Here is a 16,431-nt window from a genome sequence, read left to right as displayed (position 1 = left end):
GTCGGTGTGGGTCAAGAAGTAATATGTCATATGCACATGCACTTATATACAAACAGTTTGTTTTATCCTGTACTGCTCTGTTTGTTACGTCTTCATAACGCAGTATTGCCCATAATTCCGTAATTTACCTATCTTAGTCTATCTTGCTTCATGTGCTATGTAGAAAGGCCTTAGGCTGAAATTTTACTATACCTTCCTTTAGGGACAGTGTTTATTAACGAACGATATTTTTTCGATAGTTTTTTTTCATTCATATGTATTGGTCGTACAATTTGTATTATTATATTAGCATTTTCAGATTATAATTCTCTGAATCAATTACACTTGCACCTAAGAACTTCCTCGTTTGTTGGCAGAAACAAACTCGGTTTAATTATTTCTGGGTGTGCCAAAGCCTTTTGCAGAAATTGAGATTTTGTCCCGGTTTCAAACATGAATGGCCGTGTGCTTGACTGATGCTTGTTTAATATTCCGCATCTCTTAACACCATGGCACATGCGGAATGGTCGTGATTACTTCTGCGCATATTCTTTGGTAAAGTCACGTAAAGTATTTTTTTGTAATTTTTGTTATTTTCTTTGAACCTATCTATGTGACTTTACCGAAAGACCCAAATAATATTCGCACAATAAGTTACCACGACCATTCCGCATGTGCCATGGTGTTAAAAATAACAAAGTAGTTTTTTCTTATTTTTTGATATTTTCTTTGAACCTATCTAAATGACTTTACCGAAATGCCCAAAGAATATGAATTCCTGCAGTCACGAAAGCTTTAAGTCGGTATTTATTGTGCGAAGTAACGGGTGGAGGCCCCATGGTGTAGAGAGAGTTTTGGCGTATGTAATCTCCACCACTGGCAAGGGTGTGTTATCGCTTCTCGGCCTTTTGGCTAAGATCAAGTGTAGTATCTGTTCTTATCAGTTTAATATCTGATACGTACCACATTGTGGTACCTTATATTAAATAGATTTTTGGGACAGGGAGATGGAATAGGGGCTTGCTCCGTCCACTCCGCGCATCAACCCGGTATTGCAGTTTCTCCGGAAATGGTGCACCTCCCTGCTGGGGGAGGAATATCATCAAACAAAAGTAGACTATGTTGGGTTTGCAAACCCCATTTCCGCTGTTTGTCCGTAATTGGGTGCGTTCTCTCCTGTTTTGTTACCAGTCCCCTCGATCTTCTCATTTGTGCCCTGGATAGCTGTCAAATTTCAAAAATCTATAAAACTATTTTCACAGGTATCCAGTCGGTGTGGGTCAAGAAGTAATATGTCATATGCACATGCACTTATATACAAACAGTTTGTTTTATCCTGTACTGCTCTGTTTGTTGCGTCTTCATAACGCAGTATTGCCCATAATTCCGTAATTTACCTATCTTAGTCTATCTTGCTTCATGTGCTATGTAGAAAGGCCTTAGGCTGAAATTTTACTATACCTTCCTTTAGGGACAGTGTTTATTAACGAACGATATTTTTTCGATAGTCTTTTTTCATTCATATGTATTGGTCGTACAATTTGTATTATTATATTAGCATTTTCAGATTCTAATTCTCTTAATCAATTACAATTGCACCTAAGAACTTCCTCGTTTGTTGGCAGAAACAAACTCGGTTTAATTTTTTCTGGGTGTGCCAAAGCCTTTTGCAGAAATTGAGATTTTGTCCCGGTTTCAAATATGAATGGCCGTGTGCGTGACTGATGCTTGTTTAATATTCCGTATCTCTTAACGCCATGGCACATGCGGAATGGTCGTGATAACTTCTGCGCATATTCTTTGGTAAAGTCACGTAAAGTATTTTTTGTAATTTTTGTTATTTTCTTTGAACCTATCTATGTGACTTTACCGAAAGACCCAAATAATATTCGCACAATAAGTTACCACGACCAATCCGCATGTGCCATGGTGTTAAAAATAACAAAGTAGTTTTTTCTTATTTTTTTATATTTTCTTTGAACCTATCTACATGACTTTACCGAAAGGCCCAAAGAATATGAATTCCTGCAGTCACGAAAGCTTTAAGTCAGTATTTATTGTGCGTAGTAACGGGTGGAGGCCCCATGGTGTAGAGAGAGTTTTGGCGTATGTAATCTCCACCACTGGCAAGTGTGTGTTATCGCTTCTCGGCCTTTTGGCTAAGATCAAGTGTAGTATCTGTTCTTATCAGTTTAATATCTGATACGTACCACATTGTGGTACCTTATATTAAATAGATTTTTGGGACAGGGAGATGGAATAGGGGCTTGCTCCGTCCACTCCGCGCATCAACCCGGTATTGCAGTTTCTCCGGAAATGGTGCACCTCCCTGCTGGGGGAGGAATATCATCAAACAAAAGTAGACTATGTTGGGTTTGCAAACCCCATTTCCGCTGTTTGTCCGTAATTGGGTGCGTTCTCTCCTGTTTTGTTACCAGTCCCCTCCATCTTCTCATTTGTGCCCTGGATAGCTGTCAAATTTCAAAAATTTATAAAACTATTTTCACAGGTATCCAGTCGGTGTGGGTCAAGAAGTAATATGTCATATGCACATGCACTTATATACAAACAGTTTGTTTTATCCTGTACTGCTCTGTTTGTTACGTCTTCATAACGCAGTATTGCCCATAATTCCGTAATTTACCTATCTTAGTCTATCTTGCTTCATGTGCTATGTAGAAAGGCCTTAGGCTGAAATTTTACTATACCTTCCTTTAGGGACAGTGTTTATTAACGAACGATATTTTTTCGATATTTTTTTTCATTCATATGTATTGGTCGTACAATTTGTATTATTATGTTAGCATTTTCAGATTCTAATTCTCTTAATCAATTACAATTGCACCTAAGAACTTCCTCGTTTGTTGGCAGAAACAAACTCGGTTTAATTTTTTCTGGGTGTGCCAAAGCCTTTTGCAGAAATTGAGATTTTGTCCCGGTTTCAAATATGAATGGCCGTGTGCGTGACTGATGCTTGTTTAATATTCCGTATCTCTTAACGCCATGGCACATGCGGAATGGTCGTGATAACTTCTGCGCATATTCTTTGGTAAAGTCACGTAAAGTATTTTTTTTGTAATTTTTGTTATTTTCTTTGAACCTATCAATGTGACTTTACCGAAAGACCCAAATAATATTCGCACAATAAGTTACCACGACCATTCCGCATGTGCCATGGTGTTAAAAATAACAAAGTAGTTTTTTCTTATTTTTTGATATTTTCTTTCAACCTATCTACATGACTTTACCGAAAGGCCCAAAGAATATGAATTCCTGCAGTCACGAAAGCTTTAAGTCAGTATTTATTGTGCGTAGTAACGGGTGGAGGCCCCATGGTGTAGAGAGAGTCTTGGCGTATGTAATCTCCACCACTGGCAAGTGTGTGTTATCGCTTCTCGGCCTTTTGGCTAAGATCAAGTGTAGTATCTGTTCTTATCAGTTTAATATCTGATACGTACCACATTGTGGTACCTTATATTAAATTGATTTTTGGGACAGGGAGATGGAATAGGGGCTTGCTCCGTCCACTCTGCGCATCAACCCGGTATTGCAGTTTCTCCGGGAATGGTGCACCTCCCTGCTGGGGGAGGAATATCATCAAACAAAAGTAGACTATGTTGGGTTTGCAAACCCCATTTCCGCTGTTTGTCCGTAATTGGGTGCGTTCTCTCCTGTTTTGTTACCAGTCCCCTCCATCTTCTCATTTGTGCCCTGGATAGCTGTCAAATTTCAAAAATCTTTCAAACTATTTTCACAGGTATCCAGTCGGTGTGGGTCAAGAAGTAATATGTCATATGCACATGCACTTATATACAAACAGTTTGTTTTATCCTGTACTGCTCTGTTTGTTACGTCTTCATAACGCAGTATTGCCCATAATTCCGTAATTTACCTATCTTAGTCTATCTTGCTTCATGTGCTATGTAGAAAGGCCTTAGGCTGAAATTTTACTATACCTTCTTTTAGGGACAGTGTTTATTAACGAACGATATTTTTTCGATAGTTTTTTTTCATTCATATGTATTGGTCGTACAATTTGTATTATTATATTAGCATTTTCAGATTCTAATTCTCTTAATCAATTACAATTGCACCTAAGAACTTCCTCGATTGTTGGCAGAAACAAACTCGGTTTAATTTTTTCTGGGTGTGCCAAAGCCTTTTGCAGAAATTGAGATTTTGTCCCGGTTTCAAATATGAATGGCCGTGTGCGTGACTGATGCTTGTTTAATATTCCGTATCTCTTAACGCCATGGCACATGCGGAATGGTCGTGATAACTTCTGCGCATATTCTTTGGTAAAGTCACGTAAAGTATTTTTCTGTAATTTTTGTTATTTTCTTTGAACCTATCTATGTGACTTTACCGAAAGACCCAAATAATATTCGCACAATAAGTTACCACGACCATTCCGCATGTGCCATGGTGTTAAAAATAACAAAGTAGTTTTTTCTTATTTTTTGATATTTTCTTTGAACCTATCTAAATGACTTTACCGAAATGCCCAAAGAATATGAATTCCTGCAGTCACGAAAGCTTTAAGTCGGTATTTATTGTGCGAAGTAACGGGTGGAGGCCCCATGGTGTAGAGAGAGTTTTGGCGTATGTAATCTCCACCACTGGCAAGGGTGTGTTATCGCTTCTCGGCCTTTTGGCTAAGATCAAGTGTAGTATCTGTTCTTATCAGTTTAATATCTGATACGTACCACATTGTGGTACCTTATATTAAATAGATTTTTGGGACAGGGAGATGGAATAGGGGCTTGCTCCGTCCACTCCGCGCATCAACCCGGTATTGCAGTTTCTCCAGAAATGGTGCACCTCCCTGCTGGGGGAGGAAAATCATCAAACAAAAGTAGACTATGTTGGGTTTGCAAACCCCATTTCCGCTGTTTGTCCGTAATTGGGTGCGTTCTCTCCTGTTTTGTTACCAGTCCCCTCGATCTTCTCATTTGTGCCCTGGATAGCTGTCAAATTTCAAAAATCTATAAAACTATTTTCACAGGTATCCAGTCGGTGTGGGTCAAGAAGTAATATGTCATATGCACATGCACTTATATACAAACAGTTTGTTTTATCCTGTACTGCTCTGTTTGTTACGTCTTCATAACGCAGTATTGCCCATAATTCCGTAATTTACCTATCTTAGTCTATCTTGCTTCATGTGCTATGTAGAAAGGCCTTAGGCTGAAATTTTACTATACCTTCTTTTAGGGACAGTGTTTATTAACGAACGATATTTTTTCGATAGTTTTTTTTCATTCATATGTATTGGTCGTACAATTTGTATTATTATATTAGCATTTTCAGATTCTAATTCTCTTAATCAATTACAATTGCACCTAAGAACTTCCTCGATTGTTGGCAGAAACAAACTCGGTTTAATTTTTTCTGGGTGTGCCAAAGCCTTTTGCAGAAATTGAGATTTTGTCCCGGTTTCAAATATGAATGGCCGTGTGCGTGACTGATGCTTGTTTAATATTCCGTATCTCTTAACGCCATGGCACATGCGGAATGGTCGTGATAACTTCTGCGCATATTCTTTGGTAAAGTCACGTAAAGTATTTTTCTGTAATTTTTGTTATTTTCTTTGAACCTATCTATGTGACTTTACCGAAAGACCCAAATAATATTCGCACAATAAGTTACCACGACCATTCCGCATGTGCCATGGTGTTAAAAATAACAAAGTAGTTTTTTCTTATTTTTTGATATTTTCTTTGAACCTATCTAAATGACTTTACCGAAATGCCCAAAGAATATGAATTCCTGCAGTCACGAAAGCTTTAAGTCGGTATTTATTGTGCGAAGTAACGGGTGGAGGCCCCATGGTGTAGAGAGAGTTTTGGCGTATGTAATCTCCACCACTGGCAAGGGTGTGTTATCGCTTCTCGGCCTTTTGGCTAAGATCAAGTGTAGTATCTGTTCTTATCAGTTTAATATCTGATACGTACCACATTGTGGTACCTTATATTAAATAGATTTTTGGGACAGGGAGATGGAATAGGGGCTTGCTCCGTCCACTCCGCGCATCAACCCGGTATTGCAGTTTCTCCGGAAATGGTGCACCTCCCTGCTGGGGGAGGAATATCATCAAACAAAAGTAGACTATGTTGGGTTTGCAAACCCCATTTCCGCTGTTTGTCCGTAATTGGGTGCGTTCTCTCCTGTTTTGTTACCAGTCCCCTCGATCTTCTCATTTGTGCCCTGGATAGCTGTCAAATTTCAAAAATCTATAAAACTATTTTCACAGGTATCCAGTCGGTGTGGGTCAAGAAGTAATATGTCATATGCACATGCACTTATATACAAACAGTTTGTTTTATCCTGTACTGCTCTGTTTGTTGCGTCTTCATAACGCAGTATTGCCCATAATTCCGTAATTTACCTATCTTAGTCTATCTTGCTTCATGTGCTATGTAGAAAGGCCTTAGGCTGAAATTTTACTATACCTTCCTTTAGGGACAGTGTTTATTAACGAACGATATTTTTTCGATAGTTTTTTTTCATTCATATGTATTGGTCGTACAATTTGTATTATTATATTAGCATTTTCAGATTCTAATTCTCTTAATCAATTACAATTGCACCTAAGAACTTCCTCGTTTGTTGGCAGAAACAAACTCGGTTTAATTTTTTCTGGGTGTGCCAAAGCCTTTTGCAGAAATTGAGATTTTGTCCCGGTTTCAAATATGAATGGCCGTGTGCGTGACTGATGCTTGTTTAATATTCCGTATCTCTTAACGCCATGGCACATGCGGAATGGTAGTGATAACTTCTGCGCATATTCTTTGGTAAAGTCACGTAAAGTATTTTTTGTAATTTTTGTTATTTTCTTTGAACCTATCTATGTGACTTTACCGAAAGACCCAAATAATATTCGCACAATAAGTTACCACGACCAATCCGCATGTGCCATGGTGTTAAAAATAACAAAGTAGTTTTTTCTTATTTTTTTATATTTTCTTTGAACCTATCTACATGACTTTACCGAAAGGCCCAAAGAATATGAATTCCTGCAGTCACGAAAGCTTTAAGTCAGTATTTATTGTGCGTAGTAACGGGTGGAGGCCCCATGGTGTAGAGAGAGTTTTGGCGTATGTAATCTCCACCACTGGCAAGTGTGTGTTATCGCTTCTCGGCCTTTTGGCTAAGATCAAGTGTAGTATCTGTTCTTATCAGTTTAATATCTGATACGTACCACATTGTGGTACCTTATATTAAATAGATTTTTGGGACAGGGAGATGGAATAGGGGCTTGCTCCGTCCACTCCGCGCATCAACCCGGTATTGCAGTTTCTCCGGAAATGGTGCACCTCCCTGCTGGGGGAGGAATATCATCAAACAAAAGTAGACTATGTTGGGTTTGCAAACCCCATTTCCGCTGTTTGTCCGTAATTGGGTGCGTTCTCTCCTGTTTTGTTACCAGTCCCCTCCATCTTCTCATTTGTGCCCTGGATAGCTGTCAAATTTCAAAAATTTATAAAACTATTTTCACAGGTATCCAGTCGGTGTGGGTCAAGAAGTAATATGTCATATGCACATGCACTTATATACAAACAGTTTGTTTTATCCTGTACTGCTCTGTTTGTTACGTCTTCATAACGCAGTATTGCCCATAATTCCGTAATTTACCTATCTTAGTCTATCTTGCTTCATGTGCTATGTAGAAAGGCCTTAGGCTGAAATTTTACTATACCTTCCTTTAGGGACAGTGTTTATTAACGAACGATATTTTTTCGATATTTTTTTTTCATTCATATGTATTGGTCGTACAATTTGTATTATTATATTAGCATTTTCAGATTCTAATTCTCTTAATCAATTACAATTGCACCTAAGAACTTCCTCGTTTGTTGGCAGAAACAAACTCGGTTTAATTTTTTCTGGGTGTGCCAAAGCCTTTTGCAGAAATTGAGATTTTGTCCCGGTTTCAAATATGAATGGCCGTGTGCGTGACTGATGCTTGTTTAATATTCCGTATCTCTTAACGCCATGGCACATGCGGAATGGTCGTGATAACTTCTGCGCATATTCTTTGGTAAAGTCACGTAAAGTATTTTTTTGTAATTTTTGTTATTTTCTTTGAACCTATCTATGTGACTTTACCGAAAGACCCAAATAATATTCGCACAATAAGTTACCACGACCATTCCGCATGTGCCATGGTGTTAAAAATAACAAAGTAATTTTTTCTTATTTTTTGATATTTTCTTTGAACCTATCTACATGACTTTACCGAAAGGCCCAAAGAATATGAATTCCTGCAGTCACGAAAGCTTTAAGTCAGTATTTATTGTGCGAATTAACTGGTGGAGGCCCCATGGTGTAGAGAGAGTCTTGGCGTATGTAATCTCCGCCACTGGCAAGTGTGTGTTATCGCTTCTCGGCCTTTTGGCTAAGATCAAGTGTAGTATCTGTTCTTATCAGTTTAATATCTGATACGTACCACATTGTGGTACCTTATATTAAATAGATTTTTGGGACAGGGAGATGGAATAGGGGCTTGCTCCGTCCACTCCGCGCATCAACCCGGTATTGCAGTTTCTCCGGGAATGGTGCACCTCCCTGCTGGGGGAGGAATATCATCAAACAAAAGTAGACTATGTTGGGTTTGCAAACCCCATTTTTCCGCTGTTTGTCCGTAATTGGGTGCGTTCTCTCCTGTTTTGTTACCAGTCCCCTCCATCTTCTCATGTGTGCCCTGGATAGCTGTCAAATTTCAAAAATCTATCAAACTATTTTCACAGCTATCCAGTCGTGTGGGTCAAGAAGTAATATGTCATATGCACATGCACTTATATACAAACAGTTTGTTTTATCCTATACTGCTCTGTTTGTTACGTCTTCATAACGCAGTATTGCCCATAATTCCGTAATTTACCTATCTTAGTCTATCTTGCTTCATGTGCTAAGTAGAAAGGACTTAGGCTGAAATTTTACTATACCTTCCTTTAGGGACAGTGTTTATTAACGCACGATATTTTTTCGATAGTTTTTTTTCATTCATATGTATTGGTCGTACAATTTGTATTATTAAATTAGCATTTTCAGATTCTAATTCTCTGAATCAATTACAATTGCACCTAAGAACTTCCTCGTTTGTTGGCAGAAACAAACTCGGTTTAATTATTTCTGGGTGTGCCAAAGCCTTTTGCAGAAATTGAGATTTTGTCCCGGTTTCAAATATGAATGGCCATGTGCTTGACTGATGCTTGTTTAATATTCCGTATCTCTTAACGCCATGGCACATGCGGAATGGTCGTGATAACTTCTGCGCATATTCTTTGGTAAAGTCACGTAAAGTATTTTTTTGTAATTTTTGTTATTTTCTTTGAACCTATCTACATGACTTTACCGAAAGGCCCAAAGAATATGAATTCCTGCAGTCACGAAAGCTTTAAGTCAGTATTTATTGTGCGTAGTAACGGGTGGAGGCCCCATGGTGTAGAGAGAGTCTTGGCAAGTGTGTGTTATCGCTTCTCGGCCTTTTGGCTAAGATCAAGTGTAGTATCTGTTCTTATCAGTTTAATATCTGATACGTACCACATTGTGGTACCTTATATTAAATAGATTTTTGGGACAGGGAGATGGAATAGGGGCTTGCTCCGTCCACTCCGCGCATCAACCCGGTATTGCAGTTTCTCCGGGAATGGTGCACCTCCCTGCTGGGGGAGTAATATCATCAAACAAAAGTAGACTATGTTGGGTTTGCAAACCCCATTTCCGCTGTTTGTCCGTAATTGGGTGCGTTCTCTCCTGTTTTGTTACCAGTCCCCTCCATCTTCTCATTTGTGCCCTGGATAGCTGTCAAATTTCAAAAATCTATCAAACTATTTTCACAGCTATCCAGTCGTGTGGGTCAAGAAGTAATATGTCATATGCACATGCACTTAAATACAAACAGTTTGTTTCATCCTGTACTTCTCTGTTTGTTACGTCTTCATAACGCAGTATTGCCCATAATTCCGTAATTTACCTATCTTAGTCTATCTTGCTTCATGTGCTATGTAGAAAGGCCTTAGGCTGAAATTTTACTATACCTTCCTTTAGGGACAGTGTTTATTAACGAACGATATTTTTTCGATATTTTTTTTTCATTCATATGTATTGGTCGTACAATTTGTATTATTATGTTAGCATTTTCAGATTCTAATTCTCTTAATCAATTACAATTGCACCTAAGAACTTCCTCGTTTGTTGGCAGAAACAAACTCGGTTTAATTTTTTCTGGGTGTGCCAAAGCCTTTTGCAGAAATTGAGATTTTGTCCCGGTTTCAAATATGAATGGCCGTGTGCGTGACTGATGCTTGTTTAATATTCCGTATCTCTTAACGCCATGGCACATGCGGAATGGTCGTGATAACTTCTGCGCATATTCTTTGGTAAAGTCACGTAAAGTATTTTTTTTGTAATTTTTGTTATTTTCTTTGAACCTATCAATGTGACTTTACCGAAAGACCCAAATAATATTCGCACAATAAGTTACCACGACCATTCCGCATGTGCCATGGTGTTAAAAATAACAAAGTAGTTTTTTCTTATTTTTTGATATTTTCTTTCAACCTATCTACATGACTTTACCGAAAGGCCCAAAGAATATGAATTCCTGCAGTCACGAAAGCTTTAAGTCAGTATTTATTGTGCGTAGTAACGGGTGGAGGCCCCATGGTGTAGAGAGAGTCTTGGCGTATGTAATCTCCACCACTGGCAAGTGTGTGTTATCGCTTCTCGGCCTTTTGGCTAAGATCAAGTGTAGTATCTGTTCTTATCAGTTTAATATCTGATACGTACCACATTGTGGTACCTTATATTAAATAGATTTTTGGGACAGGGAGATGGAATAGGGGCTTGCTCCGTCCACTCCGCGCATCAACCCGGTAATGCAGTTTCTCCGGAAATGGTGCACCTCCCTGCTGGGGGAGGGATATCATCAAACAAAAGTAGACTATGTTGGGTTTGCAAACCCCATTTCCGCTGTTTGTCCGTAATTGGGTGCGTTCTCTCCTGTTTTGTTACCAGTCCCCTCCATCTTCTCATTTGTGCCCTGGATAGCTGTCAAATTTCAAAAATCTATCAAACTATTTTCACAGGTATCCCAGTCAGTGTGGGTCAATAAGTAATATGTCATATGCACATGCACTTATATACAAACAGTTTGTTTCATCCTGTACTGCTCTGTTTGTTACGTCTTCATAACGCAGTATTGCCCATAATTCCGTAATTTACCTATCTTAGTCTATCTTGCTTCATGTGCTATGTAGAAAGGCCTTAGGCTGAAATTTTACTATACCTTCCTTTAGGGACAGTGTTTATTAACGAACGATATTTTTTCGATAGTTTTTTTTCATTCATATGTATTGGTCGTACAATTTGTATTATTATATTAGCATTTTCAGATTCTAATTCTCTTAATCAATTACAATTGCACCTAAGAACTTCCTCGTTTGTTGGCAGAAACAAACTCGGTTTAATTTTTTCTGGGTGTGCCAAAGCCTTTTGCAGAAATTGAGATTTTGTCCCCGTTTCAAATATGAATGGCCGTGTGCGTGACTGATGCTTGTTTAATATTCCGTATCTCTTAACGCCATGGCACATGCGGAATGGTCGTGATAACTTCTGCGCATATTCTTTGGTAAAGTCACGTAAAGTATTTTTTTGTAATTTTTGTTATTTTCTTTGAACCTATCTATGTGACTTTACCGAAAGACCCAAATAATATTCGCACAATAAGTTACCACGACCATTCCGCATGTGCCATGGTGTTAAAAATAACAAAGTAGTTTTTTCTTATTTTTGATATTTTCTTTGAACCTATCTACATGACTTTACCGAAAGGCCCAAAGAATATGAATTCCTGCAGTCACGAAAGCATAAGTCAGTATTTATTGTGCGTAGTAACGGGTGGAGGCCCCATGGTGTATAGATAATTTTGGCGTATGTAATCTCCACCACTGGCAAGTGTGTGTTATCGCTTCTCGGCCTTTTGGCTAAGATCAAGTGTAGTATCTGTTCTTATCAGTTTAATATCTGATACGTACCACATTGTGGTACCTTATATTAAATAGATTTTTGGCACAGGGAGATGGAATAGGGGCTTGCTCCGTCCACTCCGCGCATCAACCCGGTATTGCAGTTTCTCCGGAAATGGTGCACCTCCCTGCTGGTGGAGGAATATCATCAAACAAAAGTAGACTATGTTGGGTTTGCAAACCCCATTTCCGCTGTTTGTCCGTAATTGGGTGCGTTCTCTCCTGTTTTGTTACCAGTCCCCTCCATCTTCTCATTTGTGCCCTGGATAGCTGTCAAATTTCAAAAATCTATCAAACTATTTTCACAGGTATCCAGTCGGTGTGGGTCAAGAAGTAATATGTCATATGCACATGCACTTATATACAAACAGTTTGTTTTATCCTGTACTGCTCTGTTTGTTACGTCTTCATAACGCAGTATTGCCCATAATTCCGTAATTTACCTATCTTAGTCTATCTTGCTTCATGTGCTATGTAGAAAGGCCTTAGGCTGAAATTTTACTATACCTTCCTTTAGGGACAGTGTTTATTAACGAACGATATTTTTTCGATAGTTTTTTTTCATTCATATGTATTGGTCGTACAATTTGTATTATTATATTAGCATTTTCAGATTCTAATTCTCTTAATCAATTACAATTGCACCTAAGAACTTCCTCGTTTTTTGGCAGAAACAAACTCGGTTTAATTTTTTCTGGGTGTGCCAAAGCCTTTTGCAGAAATTGAGATTATGTCCCAGTTTCAAATATGAATGGACGTGTGCGTGACTGGTGCATGTTTAATATTCCGTATCTCTTAACGGCATGGCACATGCGGAATGGTCGTGATAACTTCTGCGCATATTCTTTGGTAAAGTCACGTAAAGTATTTTTTTGTAATTTTTGTTATTTTCTTTGAACCTATCTATGTGACTTTACCGAAAGACCCAAATAATATTCGCACAATAAGTTACCACGACCATTCCGCATGTGCCATGGTGTTAAAAATAACAAAGTAGTTTTTTGTAATTTTTTGATATTTTCTTTGAACCTATCTACATGACTTTACCGAAAGGCCCAAAGAATATGAATTCCTGCAGTCACGAAAGCTTTAAGTCAGTATTTATTGTGCGTAGTAACGGGTGGAGGCCCCATGGTGTAGAGAGAGTTTTGGCGTATGTAATCTCCACCACTGGCAAGTGTGTGTTATCGCTTCTCGGCCTTTTGGCTAAGATCAAGTGTAGTATCTGTTCTTATCAGTTTAATATCTGATACGTACCACATTGTGGTACCTTATATTAAATAGATTTTTGGGACAGGGAGATGGAATAGGGGCTTGCTCCGTCCACTCCGCGCATCAACCCGGTATTGCAGTTTCTCCGGAAATGGTGCACCTCCCTGCTGGGGGAGGAATATCATCAAACAAAAGTAGACTATGTTGGGTTTGCAAACCCCATTTCCGCTGTTTGTCCGTAATTGGGTGCGTTCTCTCCTGTTTTGTTACCAGTCCCCTCCATCTTCTCATTTGTGCCCTGGATAGCTGTCAAATTTCAAAAATCTATCAAACTATTTTCACAGCTATCCAGTCGTGTGGGGTCAAGAAGTAATATGTCATATACACATGCACTTATATACAAACAGTTTGTTTCATCCTGTACTGCTCTGTTTGTTACGTCTTCATAACGCAGTATTGCCCATAATTCCGTAATTTACCTATCTTAGTCTATCTTGCTTCATGTGCTATGTAGAAAGGACTTAGGCTGAAATTGTACTATTCCTTCCTTTAGGGACAGTGTTTATTAACGAACGATATTTTTTCGATAGTTTTTTTTCATTCATATGTATTGGTCGTACAATTTGTATTATTAAATTAGCATTTTCAGATTCTAATTCTCTGAATCAATTACAATTGCACCTAAGAACTTCCTCGTTTGTTGGCAGAAACAAACTCGGTTTAATTATTTCTGGGTGTGCCAAAGCCTTTTGCAGAAATTGAGATTTTGTCCCGGTTTCAAATATGAATGGCCGTGTGCGTGACTGATGCTTGTTTAATATTCCGTATCTCTTAACGCCATGGCACATGCGGAATGGTCGTGATAACTTCTGCGCATATTCTTTGGTAAAGTCACGTAAAGTATTTTTTTGTAATTTTTGTTATTTTCTTTGAACCTATCTATGTGACTTTACCGAAAGACCCAAATAATATTCGCACAATAAGTTACCACGACCATTCCGCATGTGCCATGGTGTTAAAAATAACAAAGTAGTTTTTTGTAATTTTTTGATATTTTCTTTGAACCTATCTACATGACTTTACCGAAAGGCCCAAAGAATATTACTTCCTGCAGTCACGAAAGCTTTAAGTCAGTATTTATTGTGCGTAGTAACGGGTGGAGGCCCCATGGTGTAGAGAGAGTCTTGGCGTATGTAATCTCCACCACTGGCAAGTGTGTGTTATCGCTTCTCGGCCTTTTGGCTAAGATCAAGTGTAGTATCTGTTCTTATCAGTTTAATATCTGATACGTACCACATTGTGGTACCTTATATTAAATTGATTTTTGGGACAGGGAGATGGAATAGGGGCTTGCTCCGTCCACTCCGCGCATCAACACGGTATTGCAGTTTCTCCGGGAATGGTGCACCTCCCTGCTGGGGGAGGGATATCATCAAACAAAAGTAGACTATGTTGGGTTTGCAAACCCCATTTGCGCTGTTTGTCCGTAATTGGGTGCGTTCTCTCCTGCTTTGTTACCAGTCCCCTCCATCTTCTCATTTGTGCCCTGGATAGCTGTCAAATTTCAAAAATCTATAAAACTATTTTCACAGGTATCCAGTCGGTGTGGGTCAAGAAGTAATATGTCATATGCGCATGCACTTATATACACACAGTTTGTTTTATCCTGTACTGCTCTGTTTGTTACGTCTTCAAAACGCAGTATTGCCCATAATTCTGTAATTTACCTATCTTAGTCTATCTTGCTTCATGTGCTATGTAGAAAGGCCTTAGGCTGAAATGTGTTTATTAACGAACGATATTTTTTCGATAGTTTTTTTTCATTCATATGTATTGGTCGTACAATTTGTATTATTATATTAGCATTTTCAGATTCTAATTCTCTGAATCAATTACAATTGCACCTAAGAACTTCCTCGTTTGTTGGCAGAAACAAACTCGGTTTAATTATTTCTGGGTGTGCCAAAGCCTTTTGCAGAAATTGAGATTTTTTCCCGGTTTCAAATATGAATGGCCGTGTGCGTGACTGATGCTTGTTTAATATTCCGTATCTCTTAACGCCATGGCACATGCGGAATGGTCGTGATAACTTCTGCGCATATTCTTTGGTAAAGTCACGTAAAGTATTTTTTTGTAATTTTTGTTATTTTCTTTGAAGCTATCTATGTGACTTTACCGAAAGACCCAAATAATATTCGCACAATAAGTTACCACGACCATTCCGCATGTGCCATGGTGTTAAAAATAACAAAGTAGTTTTTTGTTAGTTTTTTGATATTTCTTTGAACCTATCTACATGACTTTACCGAAAGGCCCAAAGAATATGAATTCCTGCAGTCACGAAAGCTTTAAGTCAGTATTTATTGTGCGTAGTAACGGGTGGAGGCCCCATGGTGTAGAGAGAGTCTTGGCGTATGTAATCTCCACCACTGGCAAGTGTGTGTTATCACTTCTCGGCCTTTTGGCTAAGATCAAGTGTAGTATCTGTTCTTATCAGTTTAATATCTGATACGTACCACATTGTGGTACCTTATATTAAATTGATTTTTGGGACAGGGAGATGGAATAGGGGCTTGCTCCGTCCACTCCGCGCATCAACCCGGTATTGCAGTTTCTCCGGGAATGGTGCAACTTCCTGCTGGGGGAGGGATATCATCAAACAAAAGTAGACTATGTTGGCTTTGCAAACCCCATTTGCGCTGTTTGTCCGTAATTGGGTGCGTTCTCTCCTGCTTTGTTACCAGTCCCCTCCATCTTCTCATTTGTGCCCTGTATAGCTGTCAAATTTCAAAAATCTATCAAACTCTTTTCACAGGTATTCAGTCGGTGTGGGTCAAGAAGTAATATGTCATATGCACATGCACTTATATACAAACAGTTTGTTTTATCTTGTACTGCTCTGTTTGTTACGTCTTCATAACGCAGTATTGCCCATAATTCCGTAATTTACCTATCTTAGTCTATCTTGCTTCATGTGCTATGTAGAAAGGCCTTAGGCTGAAATTTTACTATACCTTCCTTTAGGGACAGTGTTTATTAACGAACGATATTTTTTCGATAGTTTTTTTTCATTCATATGTATTGGTCGTACAATTTGTATTATTATATTAGCATTTTCAGATTCTAATTCTCTTAATCAATTACAATTGCACCTAAGAACTTCCTCGTTTGTTGGCAGAAACAAACTCGGTTTAATTTTTTCTGGGTG

At 38.6% G+C, this 16,431-nt stretch overlaps 13 non-coding genes across 13 annotated transcripts; all 13 read left to right on the top strand.

The window, feature by feature from the left end:
- The first annotated feature begins 871 nt into the window (after positions 1 to 871).
- LOC144937357 (U2 spliceosomal RNA) lies at positions 872 to 1,062 on the top strand. Its single transcript, XR_013637661.1, has one exon. It is a non-coding gene; the product is annotated as a U2 spliceosomal RNA (small nuclear RNA).
- A 1,056-nt stretch (positions 1,063 to 2,118) lies between these two features.
- LOC144937356 (U2 spliceosomal RNA) lies at positions 2,119 to 2,309 on the top strand. The gene has a single exon (XR_013637660.1). It is a non-coding gene; the product is annotated as a U2 spliceosomal RNA (small nuclear RNA).
- A 1,057-nt stretch (positions 2,310 to 3,366) lies between these two features.
- Positions 3,367 to 3,557, top strand: LOC144937318 (U2 spliceosomal RNA). Its single transcript, XR_013637624.1, has one exon. It is a non-coding gene; the product is annotated as a U2 spliceosomal RNA (small nuclear RNA).
- Positions 3,558 to 4,614: 1,057 nt separating this feature from the next.
- LOC144937393 (U2 spliceosomal RNA) lies at positions 4,615 to 4,805 on the top strand. The gene has a single exon (XR_013637695.1). It is a non-coding gene; the product is annotated as a U2 spliceosomal RNA (small nuclear RNA).
- Positions 4,806 to 5,862: 1,057 nt separating this feature from the next.
- LOC144937355 (U2 spliceosomal RNA) lies at positions 5,863 to 6,053 on the top strand. The gene has a single exon (XR_013637659.1). It is a non-coding gene; the product is annotated as a U2 spliceosomal RNA (small nuclear RNA).
- Positions 6,054 to 7,109: 1,056 nt separating this feature from the next.
- LOC144937354 (U2 spliceosomal RNA) lies at positions 7,110 to 7,300 on the top strand. Its single transcript, XR_013637658.1, has one exon. It is a non-coding gene; the product is annotated as a U2 spliceosomal RNA (small nuclear RNA).
- A 1,057-nt stretch (positions 7,301 to 8,357) lies between these two features.
- On the top strand, positions 8,358 to 8,548 carry LOC144937298 (U2 spliceosomal RNA). Its single transcript, XR_013637606.1, has one exon. It is a non-coding gene; the product is annotated as a U2 spliceosomal RNA (small nuclear RNA).
- A 906-nt stretch (positions 8,549 to 9,454) lies between these two features.
- On the top strand, positions 9,455 to 9,645 carry LOC144937297 (U2 spliceosomal RNA). Its single transcript, XR_013637605.1, has one exon. It is a non-coding gene; the product is annotated as a U2 spliceosomal RNA (small nuclear RNA).
- Positions 9,646 to 10,702: 1,057 nt separating this feature from the next.
- LOC144937383 (U2 spliceosomal RNA) lies at positions 10,703 to 10,893 on the top strand. Its single transcript, XR_013637685.1, has one exon. It is a non-coding gene; the product is annotated as a U2 spliceosomal RNA (small nuclear RNA).
- A 1,056-nt stretch (positions 10,894 to 11,949) lies between these two features.
- Positions 11,950 to 12,140, top strand: LOC144937337 (U2 spliceosomal RNA). The gene has a single exon (XR_013637642.1). It is a non-coding gene; the product is annotated as a U2 spliceosomal RNA (small nuclear RNA).
- A 1,057-nt stretch (positions 12,141 to 13,197) lies between these two features.
- LOC144937353 (U2 spliceosomal RNA) lies at positions 13,198 to 13,388 on the top strand. Its single transcript, XR_013637657.1, has one exon. It is a non-coding gene; the product is annotated as a U2 spliceosomal RNA (small nuclear RNA).
- A 1,057-nt stretch (positions 13,389 to 14,445) lies between these two features.
- Positions 14,446 to 14,636, top strand: LOC144937324 (U2 spliceosomal RNA). The gene has a single exon (XR_013637630.1). It is a non-coding gene; the product is annotated as a U2 spliceosomal RNA (small nuclear RNA).
- A 1,032-nt stretch (positions 14,637 to 15,668) lies between these two features.
- LOC144937292 (U2 spliceosomal RNA) lies at positions 15,669 to 15,859 on the top strand. Its single transcript, XR_013637600.1, has one exon. It is a non-coding gene; the product is annotated as a U2 spliceosomal RNA (small nuclear RNA).
- The last annotated feature ends 572 nt before the right edge of the window (positions 15,860 to 16,431 follow it).

The sequence above is a fragment of the Lampetra fluviatilis genome, chromosome 18 (assembly GCF_964198595.1).
Source record: "Lampetra fluviatilis chromosome 18, kcLamFluv1.1, whole genome shotgun sequence".
NCBI classification, from domain to species: Eukaryota; Metazoa; Chordata; class Hyperoartia; order Petromyzontiformes; family Petromyzontidae; genus Lampetra; species Lampetra fluviatilis.
This window is presented reverse-complemented; position numbering and strand designations above follow the sequence as displayed.